This window comes from Callorhinus ursinus, unplaced genomic scaffold (assembly GCF_003265705.2).
Source record: "Callorhinus ursinus isolate GAN/ISIS: 27379988/994484 unplaced genomic scaffold, GSC_fseal_2.0 scaffold7, whole genome shotgun sequence".
In the NCBI taxonomy this organism is placed as follows: domain Eukaryota; kingdom Metazoa; phylum Chordata; class Mammalia; order Carnivora; family Otariidae; genus Callorhinus; species Callorhinus ursinus.
Window position 1 is genome coordinate 37920356 of NW_027397069.1, and position 19079 is coordinate 37939434.

General features: G+C 34.4%; 1 long non-coding RNA gene across 1 annotated transcript in view; it reads right to left on the minus strand.

Annotated features, from left to right (window-relative positions):
- Positions 1-1802: 1802 nt before the first annotated feature.
- LOC141373107 (uncharacterized) overlaps positions 1803-19079 on the minus strand; it is a 160833-nt gene continuing 143556 nt past the window's right edge. Inside the window, exon 3 of the long non-coding RNA XR_012378772.1 lies at positions 1803-1985. This is a non-coding gene — a long non-coding RNA (uncharacterized lncRNA). The remainder of the gene's footprint in view (positions 1986-19079) is intronic.

Here is a 19079-nt window from a genome sequence, read left to right on the forward strand (position 1 = left end):
ATGTGGTCTACTGAATGCAATGTTTCAGAATTCAACTGCTATCAAAGGGAGAACTATTGCAATCTCTGTGCTTTCATTTCTTAAAGAATGCAGTGCATACTAAAATAGAGTAGTCAAAATTGCTCATTTTCCCAAATTGGTTATTATCTATATATTGATTATAACACAAACTCATTTCCTTTTTGCTGGAAACATTATATTCGGAAAAGTATATTTTTCACCTTGAAAATAGGTCATAACATACAAATTCAATATATATTTCTCATAACTAGAGATCTAGCAGACTCATCCATGGGATACCTACATTATAAACCACTAATATAAATATTTTGTTATCAATGTCAGCTTTTATCTCCCTGAAAATAGTCATATTCTTGAGTCAGAATGCTCTGTTACATTGTATCTTTTTAAAGTCTTGGATCGAATAGAAATACCATTTTAACATATTTTGTATTTCAACCTGCCTGGGTTCAAAATGTGCTCATTTCTAGTAAAGAAAACTATAAATAATCTTCTGACTCTTTTACAAGGTTTTAAATCAACCACATGCAGAAAGCTGATAAGTAAGGGGAACAGAATAAATTGCAATCCTATTATGTTCTTTTTTTTTAGTACACATTTTCCGGTAGATTGTTATGTTGCATTATCTCCTGTTTCCAAACTGTCAAAATGGTGAGTAGAGAAACACAGTATAACTTCCACTGACTTTAATAGAAGTAGCCGGGCAATTTTTGAGGTGACAGTTGTCTGGCTACACAGACAATAGGATTAACCAAAGTGGCTCCTGATACAATAAATGAAGGAGATGAATTTCTCATTCTAATTCTGCTTATGTCAAGTGAGTTTACATGCAGAAAAGGGTCAGAATCATGATATTTTTGAATTCACATTAAACTTACATTATAATTGTATTTTAAAAAATTACATGGATTTTCATAGACTTTGTAGTAAAAAACAATACTTAAATAGATTACTAAAAAATTTAAGAACTCCGAAATCACTTTTTAGTAAAAAGTAATCTACGAAGGAGGAATTTGTTCAAATTTTAATGATAAAATTTCATAATACAAAGATAAACATTAAACGTAAATACTACTAAAGGCAACTTTATAAATCAATCATTTAATTCAATTAAAATTGAGAAATACATACTATGTAGTATGTAGTTATTTGTAGCATGTGATACATGGAATGTAATGTGATACCATGGAATGTATATGAATTTTGGATTCAGAGTTTGTTTAAAATCCACACTTCCAGCACTATACTAGATGTGTAGTACTGGGAAAGTTAGTTATCCTTCCTGAATTTAATTTCTTCACTTATAAGTGCTGATAACCTCACTTATAATACAGAGTTATGAAAGTTACACAAAATTAAATTGAATGATGAGTCCAAGTCACCTTGCTCTTCGTGGTAGTAGTTGCTTGATATTTTGCTTTTTCCTCTCAGTGCCTTATGTATCATGATACTTTTTCCTCCTTTTCAAATCTCACACGCATATCGTATTTCATTTTAGCAGTCTATCAACTATATTTTATTAAACTATTATTTCTGTTAGGAAAAAAAAGTTAACTCACTTACTCAAATATCCTAACTCTAGATATGGATTTGGTTCTAGAATACAGCAATTGAAAAAAAAAATGGAACAAATTATATGCTTATAATTTAGCAGGACAAATAGCAGAAAACAAATAATTAGAAAAATATTTAATTTTATAATTAATGTGATAGATATGAAATCAGCTACTAAGAAAGAGAAAGTGGGATTTAATCCTATAGCACAGTTTACTCACTTGTTTATTTTACAGAACCTGACTCTAGAGACAGGTGATCCCAGGCCATTCAGTAACTTTACGGTAGAATTACTGTCCCATGTTCCCTCCATATGTTCCATCATCTATAGCATGAGGTACCCATCTTCAAACTTCTACCATATTTCAAAATGGCTGCTGCAGCTCTAGCCACAGAATCTATACTCCAGACTGGAAAATAAAGGAAAATTACAAAAAGCAAAATTTCTCTCCCTAAAGAAGCTAAAGGGAGAGAAAAGAAAAAAACCCTGAGTCCCTATTAATCACTTAAACAAAATCTCACAAATTTTAAGTTAATGATGTAAAAGAAATGTGATCTTAAGCCCAATAATGACATCACATGAAAGACATCACTTTGTTCATGAATATAATTTATACAACTTAAAAATTGTTCTAGGGGGCCTGGGTGGCTCAGTCGGTTAAGCGTCTGCCTTTGGCTCAGGTCAGGATCCCAGAGTCCTGGGATCGAGTCCCACATCGGGCTCCCTGCTCAGTGGAGAGTCTGCTTCTCCCTCTGCCTCTGCCCCTGCTTGTGTGCTTTCTCTCTCTCTCACAAAGATAAATAAATAAAATCTTTAAAAGTAAATAAATAATTTCCCATCTCATATTGTCCCAGATAAGTGATCCAGTGCATTAGTTTCCTACTGCTGCTATAAGAAATTACCACAAACTAAAGTGGCTTAAACAACATAAACTAGTATTTTATATTTCTGGAGGTCAAAACCTTAAAATGGGACATTAGGTATATTTTTATTCTCAAAGCTCTTAGGAGAAATTCCACTACCTTGTTTTTTCTAGTTTCTAGATAGTGTCTGCATTCCTTGGCTCATGGTCCCATTCTCCAACTTCAAAGCCAGCAGTGTAGCATCTTCCAATCTTCCTCTCTTGGTGACCCCAGTTTCTGTCTTCACATTTCCTCCTCTGACTCTTCAGTCTCTCTCTTCCATCCTTCAAGGATCTTTGTGATTGTATTAGGCTCACTTGGGTATTCCAGGATAATTTCTCCATCTCAAGGTCCTTACTTAATCACATATGTCAAGTTTCTTTTCCTATCCATGTAAGATAGCATATTCATGGTTTCCAGGGATTAGGACATAGACATCTGGCAGGGGATCTAATATTCTATTTATCACAAAAAGCAAATTATACATGTGAACTTAATTCAACATATGAAGTGTCTATTAAAAAGTCTATATATCCAGGGGCATCTGGATGGCTCAGTTGGTTAAGCGTCATACTCTTCATTTAGGCTCAGGTCATGGTCTCAGGGCTCATGAGACTGAGTCCTACGGCGGATTCTGCACTAGGTGCAGAACCTGCTTAAGATTCTCTCTTACTCTCTCCCTCTGCCCCACCCCCCAAGAAAAATAAAGAGTATAAATATTCTACATATGCAAATAAACTAACCCTGACAATTACAAAGCTCTCCATTCAACAAACTGAATTCTTGTCTTAGATTTATGTCTCATTCCTTGCTTCACTGACTCTTAAAACATCTTCGTTGTAGAATTGATTATTTATTTTAGGGTTTTTTAGGATTAAAATATTCAAATTCCATCTTGTCACATGCTTTTCAATAAGGCACGTATTTTTATTATTTTGATAGAAAAATTGTTGAATGTCCTGTATTTAACATACTGGTATTACCTCAACTGGGATAGAAATGCCTATGTAGGCTAGAAGGACTTCTCTAAAGTACCCACTCCAATACAAAAGTTTATATATCCATTACACTTCACAAACTCTTACAGAGTATAGCAAAGCCTCTTGGACCATAAATTTAGCTCCATCATTATCTCTTTCAATACTCAAAAGGTTATAAAATGTTAGACTATAAAGTTATTTGGGAAATGACCTAATCCTGCCCTGACCTCATGATATTCTTCATCTAAGTGATTCCTCACAATTTGAATCCATTAAGTTATAGAAACCAACATGTATAGTGAGTTGCTCAACTCATGACACAGGTTAATCTCATTATTGTTGAATATCCACTGAAAACTACTTTTGGAAAAACTAAATAAAACACCATATGTGCAAATAATTTTTAAAAGTTTAATCATTCATGGTGACCTGTCTTAAGGTTGTAAGTCCTGCACTTAATCTGTGACATTACAATGCATAGGATTTGAAAGTTTAATAATTCTACAGTGCTATAAATAAATGTAAACTGCTTTCAAGTTTCCAGAATACATATGTAAATAACAACACTAAAATGCTGTGCAGTTTTTCAGCAATTGTTCCTTAAATGATTAGCCACATAGACAAAAATTTTTTAACTTCATTTTATTATTTTCCATTTAATATATTTCATCTTTTTTAACCCTAAGGGAAACTTCATATTTATATCTTCCAATGCAAAATAAACTTAAAATGATAAAACATATTTAACTCAGAGTTTAGATAGAATGAGAGAGAAATAAAAAGAAAAGAAAGAAAATGATATTTAAGTTGAGAATTCCCTGGACAATAATAAAGTTTAAATTGAAGTTTATAGTACTTTATCTAAACTCCACTGGGAGATATAAATCTCTTCATATACATAAGACATGCATCATTATTCATGAATTTTTCTGCCTAAAGAAAAGTACGCAGACAATATATGGGCAAAACAGTGAAGTACCCACCATAAATTAGAAAATTAAAAATACTTCATGCAAGGTAGCATGTAAAAGGATACATGCTGCAGTTGTTACTCTAATTATGTAACTTCTTTTAATAACAGACTACCTTCCAGGTTTATAGGAGAAAATAGAAATTATATATTGTGTGTTCAATTATTTCCTTCTTCATTCATTCTGTGAACATTTATAGAAAGGCTACCTAGATGCCAAGTACTGCTCTAGGTGCTGAAAGAAACAAAGAAGTTTATGACTCAATTGGTGAAATAGAAAATAAATAAGTAAACACAATATTCAAAAATAATTACAAATTTGGATAAGTTCACTGGAAATGAATAAGGCTAGAGAGCCAGGGAAAGAATTATATAATATAAAGTTGTAGAATTTAGGCTGGAACCAGACCAATTACCTAGACTACAGAAGACTGCATATTTACCTAGACTACAGAAGACTCTAACACTGCAAATGGTATTATTATATTTGAAGAAGTGTGCTCAAAGTAGATAGAAAACATATATGGAGACCAGAGGAAAGTCCCAAAGATTAACATGTGGCATTCTTTACCTAGTAACTCCAGTAGAAAATCAAGGAATTTTGAGGTAGTGCTGAGGTCTCTGTGGAAGGGAATGGTTTTTTCATAATATGTCCCATGTTTTTTTTTCTCTCACTCTTATACCCTCAGAGTAATTTGAGCATAGAATGAGTTCAAAATAAATACATGTAAAGTAAATAGCAAAATAAAAAGGTAAGTTTAACTGTGCTCTTAATGAAGCGTTCCTCAAAATTTCTAATTTCATGTTGTGTTTATTCCAAGCTCACCAAACAATCATCCATATGAGGTTTCACAGATTTGTCCTTTGAAGAAAAAAGTTATCCCTTCTCTGTCAATAAATTTTCTCATAGTAAAGAATTACTCATTTTGCCTATAAGCCTGAATGTTTATGATTGGGTTATTATGAATCAACTCTTCAAAAATTAATCAAAACTGCAAAATCTGATAACTAACCACACAAGGTGTACCCACTATTCTTAAAGTAAAAAATAGAATACCCAACGTGCCCTAAATGACCCTATTTTATCATAAGTTCTAAAATCAAATTTTCTGGGGGCACCTGGGTGGCTCAGTCATTGAGCATCTGCCTTCGGCTCAGGTCATGATCCCAGGGTCCTGGGATCTAGCTCTGCATCGGACTCCCTGCTCCACGGGAAGCCTGCTTCTCCCTCTCCCATTCCCCAAATAAAATGAATAAATAAATAAAATAAAACCGAGTTTTGAAGAGAAGATATTTAGTTGGATATAGCCTTATTCCTCTCACTATTGCTGGCAGGCACTTCCACAGTATTCCCAAATATTTATTAATTCTATACCTGAATTACAGCATTATGAACTCTGAATACCTCATCTACTGTCTATACCTGTGACAGCCTGCATGTACAGAATATGCTCTATTGTGATTCTCTATAACTTCTACAAGGAGCTGATCAAATATAAATATTTGATAAAGTCATGAAAAAAAGGCTAATTTGGGCAAAAAAAATTACTCTGTAATTGAGTATATTCATGGTATATAAGAAAAGTCAAGACATATCATTGACTTGAATAAGGAGAATTTAGATGATGATGACTAGCATTTTACAGGGTTTTCAAGTGCATCCACATAAATCATTTGGTCTTCACAATAATTCCATATAAAGGATACATGACATTATGCACATTTACAGATGATGAAACTCGTACTCAGATTTTAAATGAATGCTTTCAGAGTGCAGTAATGCAGGGAACAGAACAACAGACTGAAAAAGGCACAAGTTTTGAATTTGATAGCCCTATGTTGAAAACTCAGCTGATAAACCTAATTAGCCATGTGGTTTCATCAACTGACTTGTCTTCTCTGAGTTTACTTTTTTCCTCTCACCTCTGAATTGGAGGTAATAATACTTTTCCTTGCTTGTGTGACAGGAAGATGAGAGGTAAGGCAAGTACAGTCTTGGCACATAAGAGTCATTTAGTAAGTGCTCATTGCCTTTATTACTAATGACATTCTGAATATTGTTATTAACTCAGATCTTTCAATTTTATATGAAATGCCCCTTAATTGAGAAATAAAAGGTAAAGACAAAATGAATCCAGTGTTCTTACTTTGGACACACCAGAAAGTAATATGCAACATAATTCTTTCAATATATTTTAACAGCATTATTGAGGTATAATTTATATACAATTAACTGCACATTTAATGTCTAAAATTTGATCCATTTTGATTTATGTATGAAATCATTACTGCATTCAAGAGAATGAAGATATCTGTCAAATAAACCCAGTAAACATTAATTCTGAAAACAATATATACAACCAATATAGTGATATTTTTCCACAGAGATTACATTAGCACTTTTACTTGACTCATGTCATTTCTTCTAAACTGAATTGGAGTTTTCATCCTTATTATCTATTCTATACAAATTTATCTATCTAGATTATCTAATAAATAAACACACACACACACCCAACTGTTTGATGTTAAAAACATTGTTGTATCATGTTTAATAGGTGTCTCTATAAACAGTGACTTGGGCAATACAGACACACAATTCTCAAAAATAGAAAGTGTGGTCATAGGCATTTCAAGACTGGTGCACTGACTTCTTCATCATGCCATCACATACCCAACCTCAGAAGGTACTTCTTTCTGTTTTTAAGCCTGTTAATCTATTGTCACAAGTTGGCTGTGGTAGTTTTAGACAATGCAAGACATTTGCAAAAGAGGGAGTTAGAATCACCTGTGATTCCCGATTCAAATTGTTCCTTTTGTTAGGAAAGCAGTAACTGAAAACCACCAACACACTCTCCTTTGGGACTAATTGGCTAGAAATGGGTCTTAAGGACACCTCTAATTACAAGGAGTATGAGAAACTGAGTTCCCAGCAAAATAAAAAAAAAGAACGTCATGGTTGGATTAGGTCTATGACAATGCTGTACTTGCATAGGAACAGTACCACACTTCAAAGATCGTGGATCTCCTACTAATAAAAAAGAAGGAATGGAAACTAGGGACAAAATTGGCATATCTGCCACAGTTATACTGTGTCTCTATATGAAATCTAGGATTCATGAGAAGATTAAGACATATGAGTATTTAAAATGAGGCTTGACTTTTTCTAATACAATCATAACTGTTAACTACTACTGAGTATGAGAAAACATGACACATAATAAAGTGCTTAAGAAAAAATGGATCTTAAAGCATAAAAGAAAACTGCTATTAGTAGAAACAATATAATTAAAATTTTAAAAGGAAATATATGAAATATATGAGGAAAGTGTTAAAGTGACATATTTATGAAAAAGCAGTAAGACATAATACCTCTTCAAAAATAAAGTAAAACATGCATATAGCCTCACAGAGTTATGGGCAGAGAAAAGTCCCATTTTCACCATTGTTTCTAAGACCAATACAATTTTGAAGATGAAAAAATAAAAAAACTGGCAACCTTATGTCTATAATTAATAATTGTTAAGTAAAATAGACAGATGGTAACTACACTTGTGAGCACAGCATAACATACAGAGATGTTGAATCACTACGTTACTTGAAACTAATGTGACATTGTGTGTCAACTATACTCAAATTGTTAAGCAAAAATAAATAAGCAAAAATGTAAAAATGCATGTTATTTTAATTATATCAAATGCAATTTTTAAAACTGATATATAGTTTATGTCAAAAACAAATCAAAAGCTAAGCAAATTTTCGTTAACAGTTACTCATTTAGATTTCCAAAGTGTATTCTACGGCAGTTAAAGAATTAACAAACATCTGTCAAATACTTCTCATCAGAAGGCAAGATTACACTTATAGCACATTTTAAGTAAACAACTCCAACTAGTGCCCCCCAAAAAGCTTTTTTTTTTTTTTTAAATGAGCTAAAGCAGGGGCACCTGGGTGGCTCAGTTGGTTAATCAACTGCCTTCGGCTCAGGTCATGATCCTGGAGTCCTGGGATCGAGTCCCACATTGGGCTCCCTGCTCAGCAGGGAGTCTGCTTCTCCCTCTGACCCTCCCCCCTCTCATGCTCTATCTCATTCTCTCTCTCAAGTAAATAAATAAAATCTTAAAAAAAAAAGAGCTAAAGTAGTTTATGACTGAGTCACTGACTCTGAACAAGGTGGCATATTTGTATTTTAATACCTATTCTTACAACTCTGACAATACCTTTGGAGTCAAATCATCAACTCAAGAGTATCATTAAAAGCATACAATTAATAATGGCAGCACAAGCACTATTAAAATGAAAGTCCAAATATAACATGATATCTGGGAAAAGTTAATCAGACCCTATTTTGTATTTCTGAAATATTTAATTAATATGGTATATGAATAATCTTTAAAAATGGTGAATTAAATCATAAGAAGGAACATGATAGGGGCACCTGAGTGGCTCAGTTGGTTGAGCATTGACTCTTGGTTTCAGCTCAAGTCATAATCTCAGGGTTGTGAGATCCAGCCCCGCATCTGGCTCCCAGCTCAGCAGGGAATCTGCTTGGGATTCTCTCTCTCCCTCTTCCTCTGCCCCTCACCTCCAAAATAAATAAATAAATCTTTGAAAAAAAAAAAAAGAAGGAACATGACGGTCAAGTTCATATAATTTCTTATATGGTCTCATTAATTGACTCTATGGAATAAATAAGTACTATGTCCTTATATATTTGGAAAACTGCACCCCCATGACAGATAATCAGGAAATTTTTTTTTTAAAGATTTTATTTATTTATTCATGAGAGACAGAGGGAGAGAGAGAGAGAAGCAGAGGGAGAAGCAGGCTCCCAAGGAGCAGGGAGCCTGATGCGGGACTCGATCACAGGACCCTGGGATCATGACCTGAGCCGAGGAAATTTTCAGTTTGCTAATCCCTCAGTAGGATACTCTTCTCATCCAGACCTAAATGTAAAGCTTCTTGTATCTAATCTATTATGTACTTTATGTAATATACTCTTAAGGACTGAATTGTATCCCCCTCCCAAATTCGTATGTTGAAGTGCTAACCCCCAATAAAACTATATATGGAGACAGGGTCTTCAGGAGTAATGGACATTGGGGAAGATATGTGCTACGGTGAGCGCTGTGAATTGTGCAAGACTGTTGAATCACAGATCTGTACTTCTGAAACAAATAACGCAACATATTTTAAGAAAAAAGAAAAAGAAGAAGATAGCAGGAGAGGAAGAATGAAGGGGAGTAAGTCAGAGGGGGAGACGAACCAGGAGAGATGATGGACTCTGAAAAACAAACTGAGGTTTCTGGAGGGGAGGAGAGTGGGGGAATGGGTTAGCCTGGTGTTGGGTATTAAAGAGGGCACATTCTGCATGGAGCACTGGGTGTTATGAACAAACAATGAATCATGGAACACTACACCAAAACAAATTATGTAATATATGGTGATTAACATAACAATAAAAATTTAAAAAAAAGATTAAATGAGGTCATAAGGTTAAAGTCAATAAGACTACGGCCTTATAAGAAGTAGAGAACTCTTTCTCTTTGCATTCTTAGAGGAAAAGAAGTAGAGGACTCTTTCTCTTTGCATTCTATGAGGACTAAGCTGCCATCTGCAAGCCAAGAAGAGAGTTCTCAGCAGAAAGTGAATTGGCTGGAAACTTGATCTTTGATTTCCAGCCTCCAAAACTGTGAGGAAATAAATTTCTGTTGTTTAAGCTGCCCAATCTATAGTATTTTGTTATGGCAATTTGAGAAGAATAAGACATGCAGCAAGGGCTTTAAATTTAGATACAGTTTTTTATTTTTAACAACGGAAAAACTTTTTTAAATAACAATACCAGAATAATAGGGTTTTTAAATAAGAAAAAGCAAAATAATAGCCTATAGAATAAATACCTAAGTATTAAGTAATACAAAACACAGAAAACTTTAGCCTGATATAATGCCTTACCACTTCTTTGAAAACTAGTGGCATATATACACCTATTATAAAAATTAATAAAGGAAAGCCTCAACAAAATAGACTTCGAAGACTAGAAGGGAAGGCTGGAAGGGGAAGTCTTACATGGATTACTGGAACAACTGTCAATTACAGGCCCCAACAGAAGAATCATCAACAGGAAGGAATTATCAATTTCAGATCCTAACATGGAAAGACGTACATTGGATCTCATATAAGAAATCAACTAGCAACTCAGCCAATGAGAAACTGTCATCACTGTGAACTCTTGCTTTTTTCCAATGGATTTTCCTTCAAAACAACACCTCAACCTTCTCCTCCTTCTCCATAAAATAACATCCCTCTCCTTTTTTGTAACATTCCTTTTTTGTTGGACTTTCCTATGGTTTTGCCATAAATTGCAATACTCTATTATTCCCAAATGCACCCATTTTTGCTGGTAAAGTAACTGAGTGTTATATTTTGAAGATTAAAGCTATTATAAAAGCACTTATTTATACCAAAGTTCTAAGACTTTTATCACTGAGCTACTATATATTTAGTATGTGGTTTTACAAAGATTTCAAGACTTTCAGAGAAGACTACCAATGATATTCTCATTTACCTTCACCTCTACAATACACATTTAAAAATATATTTTTTAAACCTTACAAAACTAGAACTGAGGTAAAAGTTTTTTTTTTTTTTTTTTTTTTAAACCTATAGAACTTTGTCTGTGGATGAGGAGTGTAATCAACACATAGAAGGGCTGAAACAACCTGCAGGGTCCTGGGTACAAGAGAAGAGAGGCATGGATGAAAGTGTAACTAGAAGTACCCCTGAGAAAAGATGTGTCCCTGGTTCATCAGGTCCTCTCATCTGTGAAAGAATAATTTGAAAAATATAGATTGTTGACATTTCCATTATTGTATGAAAGCCTGCACAAAGTTGTGGATTGAGGAAGTAGAGGGAACAAAATAAATCCTCCTAAAAGGAATTGAAACTGTATGTCCACCAGCTCAAATAATACATCTGTGATTTCTCATTATTACGATGGATCCAATCTGCCATTTTGGAATCTAACAGCAACTGAGTTAAGTGGGGGCCTAGATTAAGAGAACTACAAAATGAAAGAGAAAAAGAAGTTCCTGCTCAAAACTAAAGAAACCTGCAAAGCAAAGTGAGCAGCAATATGGAACAAACTAATGTTAACAAGAAATCACTCCACATAGAATTAAAGCCACAAAAAAAAGCCACAAAAGAATAGACAATTTTTGAAGAAAAAAGGCAATGAAGACAAAAATGTATAATTTCATCAGAGTGTTAGGGCTGTCCGAGATTTGTATAATTGTCTATTATTCATGATGAGAGAATAAAATAGACATTTTCATGTTTATAAGAAACTGGATTGTTACTATCTACAAAACATAACTAGGGAAAACTTTGTGAGAAATTCTGCATGAAGAAAAATGATCCCATATGAAAGAAACAGGATGGGAAAAAACAAAACAAAACAAAAATACCATGCAAACATATTAACAAAATATTTAATGTACTGACTATTAAATATAATAAATGAATAGTTTCCCATGGGAAGGGTACTGATGGAAAGAGGGGGCAAAAGGGCAATGGATCAATGGAGAGCTAGGAGTGATGTATCTTGTTCTGGGTGTTAGTTGCATCAATCTGTGGTAAATCATTCAATTTATATGAAATATTCTGTTTCTATATTCCATGTCAATAAAGTATTAACACAAATGACCACATGTTTGTGTTTAAAAAAAAAAGTATAAAGTCTTCCACAAAAAATAACATCGTGTGGGGGTGCCTGGGTGGCTCAGTCAGCTGAGTATCCAACTCTTGATTTCAGCTCAGGTCAAAATCTGAGATTGAGCCCTGTGTTGGGTTCCATACTCACCAGGAAGTCTGCTTGAGATTATCGTTCCTCATCTTCCTCTGACCTTCCCCCTGCCTGTGTGCTTAAATAAATAAATAAATCTTTAAAAAAATAACATGGTGTGTGTTGGATATGCAGGTGTACAATGGCAAGTCCAACTGTGAATCATAATAGGCTAACCACTAAATAAGATTTTAGGTATATATTAATTACAAAAAAAGAGACTTATTCATGATAAGAAAACTGTTATCAGCTGTATGCTGTTTACAAAACACACATAAAATTCTAGTTTTCTGTAATAAAATGTGTGTGTACATAATCATGCAGAACTATTATAGTATTGTTTAACAATATATAATATTGTTAATGTTATAACAATATTATAATAATACTATCTGTTTACTCTCATGCTAAGCTAGAAAGCTAAAATTATTTCTATCTCCTTTGCAGCTAGGGTCCCACATTTGATAATAGGTTCTGCCAAATCAGGACACTTACAATGAAACTTAATTTTAAAATGAGTTTCATGGAAACCCTTGTAGCTACAAAACATTAATAATGATACCAAGAATCGAGGTAGAAAGGAACTTCTCAGGAATCCAGCAGTTGAGGAGGCAGTTTCCTAAATCCATCATTTTTAATTATTCCAAGACAGCCATGTCCTTAAGGAATCATTTTGGAAAATGGTTTCTGAAAGGTCAGTCTAATTCTTTTTTCTTTCTTTTGATGGGGCTTAGGGCAGGCTGCTCCAAAATATGCTAAAGTGGCATACTGATTATTCTGAATTACAGTTACTTGAGAGGCAGCTGGTTCAAGCAGGACACTCTGACCCTCCTCTCTGTCCCCCTGAAAACAGTAAACAAATCTTGTATGACAGGTACACTCCCTGCAGTGGGAGGTGGAGCCACATCCTTCTATCGTCATCCCCACCTCTGAGATAAAGAAGTCAGAGCTGAGAATCTATGTAAACAAACTTCTGCCTAGTTTCTTCACTAATTAGTAACTAAGCCTAAGTTTTTCTTCTTAGTTTTCACAAATTTATTGTTTCTTTGTCTAAAAGGTATGTAAACAGCCAACTTTGGTCACTTCTCGAGGCCCGTATCTATAAGACCATACATGTGAAATTAAATGTTATTTTTTTATTCCTGTGAATCTGTCTTGTATCTATTTATTTTCAAAGATTTTATTCATTTATTTGAGAGACAGAGAGTGTGCGAGAGAGAGCCAGAGCATGAGCCGGGAGGAGCAGAGGGAGAGGGAGAAGCATACTCCCCGCTGAGCTGGGAGCCGAATGCAGGACTGGATCCCAGGACTCCAGGGTCATGACCTGAGCCAGAGGCCGATACTTAACCAGCTGAGCCATCCAGGCGCCCCTGTCTTGTGTCCCTGTAATTATTAGACCAGCCCAAAGAACCAAGAGGAGAGGGAGATATTTTCCCCTCCCTGATTCCTTCCAGACTCTTATGTTAATATCTATATCCTTTAATAAATACTCCTTTGCTTGAAATAAGTATAATGTAATCTGTTGCATGCAAATAAGCTCCCAATAATAGACTAACATACCATAACAAAAGAAAGCTGGAAAGAACCTGAATATAGATATCCTCTGTTATGAGCTGAACTGTGTTCTACGACAAGTCATATGCCAAAGTCTGAACCCCTACTACCTCAGAAGATGACTATTTGGAGACGGTTTCCTTTTAAAAAGACCCTAAGTTAAGTCATTAGGGTGGGCCCTAATCAATATGACTGGTCTACTAGTAAGACGAGGCAATGTGGACACAGACATGTATAGAAAACCATCTGAAGACAGAGGAAGAAAACACCCATAAATAAATCAAGAAAAAAAGTCCTCAGAAAAAAAACAACCCTGGGGCACCTGGGTGGCTCAGCTGGTTAAGCATCTGCCTTCGGCTCAGGTCATGATCCCAGGGTCCTGGGATAGAGCCCTGCATCAGGCTCCCTGCTGAGTGGAGAGTCTGCTTCTCCCTCTCCGTGATCTCTCTTGCTTTCACTCTCTCTCAAATAAATAAATAAATAAAATCTTAAAATGAAAAAAAAAAAAGAAAAAGAAAAAAATCCCTGCCAACACCTTGATTTCTGACTCCTAGCCCCTAGAACTATGAGAAAATGGATCTCCGTTACTTAAGCCATCCAGGCTGTAGTAACTGGTTTTGGCAATCCTAGTAAAGTAATACACTCTTATTTTTCAGACAACATAGTTGTCTGTTTGAAATTCAAGAGACTCCACAAACTTAACTAAACAGAGTTCTAAAAACTTGCATCATAAACAACAAAAAACATCCCTCCACATGAGAAGAGAGACCTAGAACAAAATGATTACATTTCAAAGGGTTAAAAAAAATGTATATATTATGATTAAATCCAGTCATATACTTGGAAAATATTAATGTTTAAAGTGTAAACACTTTATGAAAGACATAAAAGAAAAACTGAATTAAGGCCCAGATAGCAGCATGTTCACAGATTAGATTACTTATAATCATAACAATATACAATTTCCCAAAGGATTCAAAAAATTCAGTACAGTAAAAATAGAATTCTCAGTGTATTTTTAATTTTAAAATAAATTAAACAATAAATAACTTAAAAATTAAATCTAAATAATACTCAAATAATCCAAAAGACAAGCAGAACATGAGAAGCTGTAAAGAATAATTAATAAGGGACAGCAGAAGACGAATAGTAAATGGTAAAATATAATGTGCCCTTGGGGCGCCTGGGTGGCTCAGTTAAGCATCTGACTCTTTGTTTCAGCTCAGGTCATGATCTCAGGGTCATGGGGTCGGGCTCCTCTCTGCGGAGTCTGCTTGGGATTCTCTCTCTCCTCTCCCTCTGCACCCCGCCCCCCCGCTTGGTCTAATGAACATTAACAATCACCATGATGGAATTAGTATTTACGGAAGACTATACCCAAAAATGTAGGTGCCTTTACCAATGACTAGAGCATATGATATAAACATTCATGTGTGTATAGACATATACATACACATATATACACACAAACTATATGTTGTTTAAATGAGATATATTTTAAATATAAACATACAGATTAAAGACAAAATAAATGATTAAAAAAAGGTATATCATTTAAATAGTAAGCAATAAGGCTAAAGTGGCTATATTGATATCAGATAAATAGACATCCAGGCAAAGACTAGTACAGGAAAAAAGAGGAATATTACATAATTACAAAAGGGTCAATTCAATTCAACATGGCCTTCTTTTCAAATGTTGGTTAAATGTAGTTGGTTAGCCCCAGACTTGGGCTAGAGCAGAAGGCGTAGGCCAGGGCAGTTACTGCTATGTATGTTTCAGACCTTGGTTCTCATTAAAGTATTTATTGGCAGGAAAAAAAAAAAAAGGGTCAATTCATCAGTCGTAAATATGTACACACCTTCCACAATGACAGAAGATTGCAACACCTTTTTAATAAACTGACTGAAAAATCTAAGAATCCATTTTTAAACATTTTGGTCTAAAGAACTGGTGACATTCTTTTTTTTTTAATTTTTTATTGTTATGTTAATCACCATACATTACATCATTAGTTTTAGACGTAGTGTTCCATGATTCATTGTTTGTGCATAACACCCAGTGCTCCACGCAGAACATGCCATCTTTAATACCCATCACCAGACTAACCCATCCCCCCACCCCCCTTCCCTCCAGAACCCTCAGTTTATTTTTCAGAGTCCATAGTCTCTCATGGTTCGTCTCCCCCTCCAAATTCCCCTCCTTCATTCTTCCCCTCCTGCTATCTTCTTCTTTTTTTTTTTTTTAACATATATTGCATTATTTGCTTCAGAGGTACAGATCTGTGATTCAACAGTCTTGCACAATTCACAGCACTCGCCATAGCACATACCCTCCCCGATGTCTATCACCCAGCCACCCCATCCCTCCCACCCACCGCCACTCCAGCAACCCTCAGTTTGTTTCCTGAGATTAGGAATTCCTCATATCAGTGAGGTCATATGATACATGTCTTTCTCTGAGTGACTTATTTCACTCAGCATAACACCCTCCAGTTCCATCCACGTCATTGCAAATGGCAAGATCTCATTCCTTTTGATGGCTGCATGGAACTGGTGACATTCTTAACAAATTCTATTCATGAAGTTATAGCTACTGATATTACCATTTTATCAAATAACAGTAAAAAATAGGTAATTTATTATTTTATTTAAACAATAACAATAAATCCTTACATGTTAAGGTAATACTGCATTATTAATACAACATAACTATATTTTCCAAAATAGAAATTTAGAAGTTTGGTATTATTTTGGGTTGGGGTGCCTGTATGGCTCAGTTGGTTAAGCATCTGCCTTCAGCTCGGGTCATGATCCCGGGGTCCTGGGACTGAGTCCCACATCAGGCTCCCTGCTTGCTTTTCCCTCTCCCTCTCCCTGCCACTCCCCCCTTGCTTGTGCTCTCTGTCAAATAAAGTAATTAGTTTTTTTTTCAAATTCTTTATCATGTAATTTAATAAAGGAAATTTTTGTATCAGCTTCTATATTCATCTGTTGCAATTATATTGTTTAGTTGGTTATGTATGAAGAAAATCTGGCCTTACATTTATATAGTGTTTATAAAAGGAATATTTTAATAACCATTTTAGATAATGGAAGATATTCTTTTTTGACACTACATCAAACCTTAGCAAGTATTTTTATTTGCTCTGGGTCCAAAAGTAATAAATATAGTGACTGAAATCATATACAATATTTCTTTAATCATAATAGAATTAAATTAGAAAACAATACTAAGGAGACAGCTTTTTTGTTTGTTTTTAAAGAGTTTATTTATTTTTTAACAGAGAGAGAGAGACAGCAAGAGAGGGAACACAAGCAGGGAGAGTGGGAGACTTCTCGGAGAAGCAGGCTTCCCGCTGAGCAGGGAGCCCAATGTGGGACTTGATCCCAGGACCCTGGGATCATAACCTGAGCCGAAGGCAGACGCTTAACGACTGAGCCACCCAGGCGCCAGAAAGTATTAGTATCTTGAAAGTTAATTATAATGTGAAAAATGAAGCCATATCAGTGATGTTTTTAAGTGTTCCTATATTAAAACCCATTGTTTGGTCTTGCTTATTAAATGGATCTTTTGAGAGTTTTTGATGGTCTACCTGGACCACACTTTTGAGAACCAATTAACAACACACACAAGAAAACAGCAAATACATAGATTGTCTGATGAACATTATCAACCACCATGATGGAATTAGTATTTACAGAACACTATACCCAATAATTATAAAATTCACTGTCTTTCCAAAGTTATATGGTATTTTAATGATGGGTTAATCATACTCTGGGTCCAAAAGTAATAAATATAGTGACTGAAATCATATACAATATTTCTTTAATCACAATAGAATTAAATTAGAAAACAATACTAAGGAGACAGCTTGTAAAATATCAAATATTTGAGAAATTAAGATAAAAAATTTCTAAATAATCCCTAAATCTAAGAAGAAAATATGAGGGAAATTAGAAAATATTTTGAATTAAAAGATAATGAACATAAACATCAAAATTTATGGTGCAGAGCTAATTGAGTACATGAGGGAATATTTTTGGTTATATGGTTATTATTTTTAAAAACATTCAATGATCTATACTTCCGCCTTAAAATGCTAAAAAGGAAAGCAAAGAAAAACCGAAATATGTGGAAGGAAGGAAATAATGAAGTAACGTACTGTCTTAACATGTATTGTCAAAAGGCAGTCTAATGGCAGAATTCCTTCTTCTAGGAAGGAGGTCAGTCCTTTTTGTCTTAAGGCCTCCAACTGATCGGATGAATCCCACCCACATTATGGAGGGTAATCCGATTTACTCAAAGTCCACTGATTTACATGTTAATCTCTTCTAAAAAGTACCTTTATAGCAACATCCAGACTAGTGTTTGACTAAATATCTGTGCACTATGGCAGGTTGAAACATAAAATTAACCGTCAGGGTGCATTTCTTTGTAAATTTTACATTTAAAAAATTACAAATAACTATTGAACTCTAGCTAAAGATATGAATGTCAAAGTATTGGATGAGATTGTATTAACTTCTGTAATTTACTTGAAATGTATCAGAGAAATCTGGTGACTGGGTAGATGAACTTAGGATAAAATGGATGGACAGACATGTGATAAAACAAGTACCATGTAAGGCTAAAATTTAGGTTGTGGGTGTATGGATGTCTACTTCATGGTACAAAAAATAGATTATGTGTTGAGCACATATTTAAGGGTCAAATTAATGGATTTTAAATAAAATAAACAATTCATAAGAAAAGAGAACACATTATGAAACAATTTTACTCCACTTTTTCTGCCATACTTATATTTACAACTATGTTATGATATAAAGAGAAGAGATTCACAAGAGGAGAACACTGGCAATAAATTCTCTTCCATAGAAGGGATGCATTAATGTACTGTTTAAATGCAGCATTAACATTCTATGAATTGGGACTAAGCCAATTATTTTCTGCCAGCCACAACAAAGAAAAAAGGCCAATACTGTTTTTCCCTTTGGAGTTTTGTTTTTATTTGCTGATTGTATGCAGGAGGTGAGAAAACATGCTTTTAAGGACTTTGTTAGCTCATTAAGCATAGACTGTTATTGTAAATCAGTCAGAAACCTTTAAATATAAAATCCTTTGAGCCATAGATACATTATGCCCTTAGGAAATTTGCTTTGTAGTATGTGTACTTCTTTCTGTTTCCATTGATAATACAAAATGTTATTTTAGTTTGAAAAAACATGGCAATATTCAGATTCCAACACCT